The sequence below is a fragment of the Oryx dammah genome, unplaced genomic scaffold (assembly GCF_014754425.2).
Source record: "Oryx dammah isolate SB20612 unplaced genomic scaffold, SCBI_Odam_1.1 HiC_scaffold_28, whole genome shotgun sequence".
In the NCBI taxonomy this organism is placed as follows: Eukaryota; Metazoa; Chordata; class Mammalia; order Artiodactyla; family Bovidae; genus Oryx; species Oryx dammah.
The window spans coordinates 74826788-74831908 of record NW_024070212.1 but is presented as its reverse complement, the minus strand read 5'-3'; positions in this window follow the sequence as shown (position 1 = coordinate 74831908).

The following is a 5121-nucleotide window of genomic DNA, read 5'->3' as shown; positions in this document are numbered from 1 at the left end:
TATGTCTTTCATAAAATTCTAGAGTTAACTTCAGAGAGGTGTTGGATTTTTCTTTTTAACTTTATTCTGAGCTATTTTAAAACTTTTTCTTTAATGGGATCATTTTCATGGCATTTTGAAAATGAACTTTGCTTGTATACAAGAAAAAGATCTCTTTCTAAATTTTTACCACAGATTTACTTATTTGGTTTAAAATTCTCAGTTGGTTTTTTTTTTTTGAAGTTTCTAGGTAGACCATTATGTTACCTGTAGATAGAAAAATTCCTCTATTCCACTTTGTAATATTTGATGCTATTTCTTTTTTCTATTTTATTGTATTTCCTAACATAGCCAGACAATATTAACTACTAAAGTCAATAGTGTTACTATGTTAGATTCTTAGATTTTAATAGAATGTTTCTATATTTCAGAGAAATAAATATATACATATTATTAATATTTAGGTAAATATACAAAATAAATATATAAATGTTAGTTTGTGCAGATGAATTTTATTAAGGATACTTCCATTTATTCTTATTTTACTAGGAGTTTTCATCACTGTTTAAAAATGTGTATCTGTACATTTTTATTCTAAAATCATTTTGGAGGTGACTGTTAAAATTTAGGTATAGTTGATGTACACTATTATATAAGTTACAGGTGCAAAATATAGTGATTCACACGCTTTGAAGATTAAACTCCATGCATATGTGCATGCATTTTAGGTCACTTCAGTTGTGTCCAACTCTTTGCGACTCTATGGCCAGGCTCCCCTGTCTATGAGATTCTCCAGGCAAGAATACTGGAATGGGTCACTCTGCCCTCCTCCAGGAGATCTTCCTGGTCCAGGGAACAAACCAAGTCTCTCATGTCTCCTGCACTGGCAGGTGGGTTCTTTACCACCAGCACTACCATGGAAGCCCTAAACTCCATGTATAGTTATCATAAAATATTGGCTATATTCCCCATGTTGCACAATATATCATTGTAGCTTAATTTATACCTAATACTTTGTACCTCTTACTCCCCTACTCCTATAATGCCCCTCCCACACCAATGGTAACTACTAGTTGTTCTCAGTATCTATGAGTCTGATTCTTTTTTTTTGGTTATATTCATTAGTTTGTTATATTTTTTAGTCTCCTCACATAAGTTATATCATACAGTATTTCTCTGTCTGGCTTATTTCATTAAGCATAATGCACCCCAGGCCTATCCATGTTGCTGCAAATGGAAAAATTTCATTCTTTTTATGACTGAGTAGTATTCCATTGTGTGTGTGTGTGTGTGTGTGTATGTGTATGTGTATGTGTATGTGTATGTGTATGTGTATGTGTATATATATATGCCACATCTCCTTTATCCATTCATCTGTTGATGGACACATAGGTTGCATCCACATCCCCAAGTGAAGTGAAAGTAGCCCAGTCATGCCCGACTCTTTGCAACCCCATGGACTGTAGCCTGCCAGGTTCCTCTGTTCGTGGAATTTTCCATTCTCCATGGAATGCTGGATTGCATTGCCATTCACTTCTCCAGGGGATCTTCCTGACCCAGGGATTGAACTCAGGTCTCCTGCACTGCAGGCAGATCCTTTACCATCTGAGCCCTGCTATGAACATTGTGGTGTATACATCTTTACACATTAGTTTTTTAGATTTTCTTTATAGATACATACCCAGGAGTGGAATTGCTCGGTCATATGGTAGCTCTGTTTTCAGTTTTTTGAGAACCTTCATACTGTTTCCCACAGTGGCTGCACCAATTTACATTCACACCAACAGTGTATGAGGGTTCCCCTTTCTTCACATCCGGGTCAAGATTTGTATTTGTGTTCTTTTTGATGACAGCCATTCTTACCAGTGTGAGGTGACATCTCATTATGGTGTTGATTTGCATTTCCTTGATGATTAGCAATGTTGAGCATCTTGGACATCTGAATTTACTCTTTGGAAAAATTATCTATTCAGTAATTTTGTCTATTTTAAAATCAGGTTGTCTTTTTGATATTGAGTTGGATGAGCTGCTCATATATGTATGTTGGATATTAATCCTTTATTGGTTATATTTTTTGCAAACACTTTCTCCCATTCAGTAGATTGTCTTTTTGTTTTGTTGATGTTTTCCTTTGCTGTGCAAAAAATTTTATGTTTACTTAGGTCCCATTTGTTTAATTTTTCTTTAGGAGACAGATCCAAAAAATTGACTTTAAACAAAGGAAAAAGTGCATATACTTAGCCAATTTTCCTTATATTTATATGACTGCTGCCATTAAAAAAAAACTCTCCATCAGTAATATTATCAAAGTACCTTACTATTTTAAAATCCAGAATTCTTGCATGCTAAGTCACTTTGGTCATGTCTGACTCTTTGCAACCCTATGGACTGCAGCCCACCAGGCTCCTCTGTACATGGGATTTTCCAGGCAATAATACTGGAGTGGGTGGCCATGCTCTCCTCCAGGGGATCTTCCTGACCCAGGGATTGAACCAGTGTCTCTCATAAATCCTGCATTGGCAGGTGGGTTCTTAACCACTAGTGCCATCTGGGAAGCCCAAGTTTAGAATAAAATTGTATAATTAGTTATAGCTTTTGAATGTTGAGTAGAAAATATAAAGATGTGTAACATACAGTTAATAGTTTGTTTCAACTTACAAATTTTGAATAGAAACTGACTCTTATTTTTAAAGTCTTAATTGAAGCCTCAGGTGGAATTTTTTACTTTGTATCTGTTTGATTCTCATCCCAGGCAGACATTTTTCCAAAAGAAGAGCATGGTGGTAGAATGATACATAGAATATAGTGTTAATGCTTTCAGTGAAAACCCCACAGGTACTATACTATTTTTAATTCTGTAAGATTTTAGAATATACATATTTAACAAACTATGTAATATTTTAGTTTCTATTTGTAAAATTTCTACTTACAAATCATTCTAAATATTTGAATTTTTCTTTCCTTTGAAAACTTGTGTGTGTTTTCACTGTAAAATATTTATAATGACTTGAAAAATAAACGACCCAATCAAAAAATGGACCAAAGAATTAAACAGACATTTCTCCAAAGAAGCCATACAGATGGCTAACAAACACATGAAAAGATGCTCAACATCACTTACTATCACAGAAATGCAAATCAAAACCACAATGAGGTACCATTTCATGCCAGTCAGAATGGCGGCTATCCAAAAGTCTACAAAAAATAAATGCTGGAGAGGGTGTGGAGAAAAGGGAACCCTCTTACATTGTTGGTGGGAATGCAAACCAGTACAGCCATTATGGAGAACAGTGCGGAGATTCCTTAAAAAACTCAAAATAGAACTGCCATACAATGCAGCAATCCCACTCCTGGGCATACACACCGAGGAAACCAGAATTGAAAGAGACACGTGTACCCCAATGTTCATCACAGCACTGTTTATAATAGCCAGGACATGGAAGCAACCTAGATGTCCATCAGCAGATGAATGGATAAGAAAGCTGTGGTACATATACACAATGGAGTATTACTCAGCCATTAAAAAGAGTACATTTGAATCAGTTCTAATGAGGAGGAGAAAGGGACGACAGAGGATGAGATGGCTGGATGGCATCACTGACTCGATGGACGTGAATCTGAGTGAACTCCGGGAGTTGGTGATGGACAGGCAGGCCTGGCGTGCTGCGATTCATGGGGTCGCAAAGAGTCGGACACGACTGAGCGACTGAACTGAACTGAATGAGGTGGATGAAACTGGAGCCTATTATTCAGAGTGAAGTAAGCCAGAAAAAAAAACATCAATACAGTATACTAACGCATATATATGGAATTTAGAAAGATGGTAACAATAACCCTGTATGTGAGACAACAAAAGAGACACAGATGTATAGAACAGTTTTTTGGACTCTGTGGGAGAGGGTGAGGGTGGGATGATTTGGGAGAATGACATTGAAACATGTATAATATCATATGTGAAACAAATCGCCAGTCCAGGTTCAATGCATGATACAGGATGCTCAGGGCTGGTGCACTGGGATGACCCAGAGGGATGGTATGGAGAGGGAGGTGGGAGGAGCGTTCAGGATGGGGAATATGTGTACACCTGCGGCGGATTCATGCTGATGTATGGCAAAACCAATACAATATTGTAAAGTAATTAGCCTGCAATTAAAATAAATAAATTTATATTTTAAAAAGTAAAAAAATAATTAAAATTCAAAAAAAGGAAAGCAATCACCCTATAATACTGATAAAAAACTATTTTTCTGATACATTCTTTTCTGGTATTCTATCCATATACACATGTTTACATAATTATAATCAGAGTAAGCATGTGATCTTTGTAAGTTGTGTGTTTAACTTTATATCTGCATATTCCTTAAATGATACAGTTATCAACAATGGCTTCATAATATGAAATTTTTAGATGTATTATAATTTGCTCAGTCATTTTTTCTTGTGTCAGAAATTTAGGTTATTCCTACTATTTCACTATGATAAAGTAATTTAATATTTTTTCCCCTGTGATCTAAATTAAAAAAAAATTTTGAAAGTATAGTTGTGTATGATGTTAGTTTCAACTGTTCTATATAGTTAATTGACATTTGCACACACTCTGAACTGTTCCTTTCTTTAAAGGCTAGATTACTTAACAATGAATTTATTGAATAAAAGATTAATCAATTTTCTTATCTCTTTTGATGTATTTTTACAAATTGTTTCCAGTTTTATTTCAATTTATACTCCCATCCATCCTTCCAGAAATGTATGAGAGTGGGATTTTCCTGGTGGTCCAGTGGCTAAGACTCCATGCCCCCAATGCAGGGGGCCCGGGTTCGACCCCTGGTCAGGGAACTAGATCTCAGCTGCTGCAACTAAGATCGAAGATCTTGCATGCCACAAGTAAGACCCAGAGCAGTCAAAAAAATAAAATAAATAAATATTTTTGAAAACATAGGATTTCACAACATTCTTATCAACACTGAGTATTATCATGTTATTAAAAGTTTTATTTTGTTATTTCATAAGATGAATTTTTCAGGCATTGGCACAGAAGATAAATATAACCATATAATCTTAAGACCTGAAAAATAATAACTTTTGTTTGCTTCTCTCATTCAGTGCTGTGTGGTTCTTGTGTAGCAGGAGCTGCCTACATTC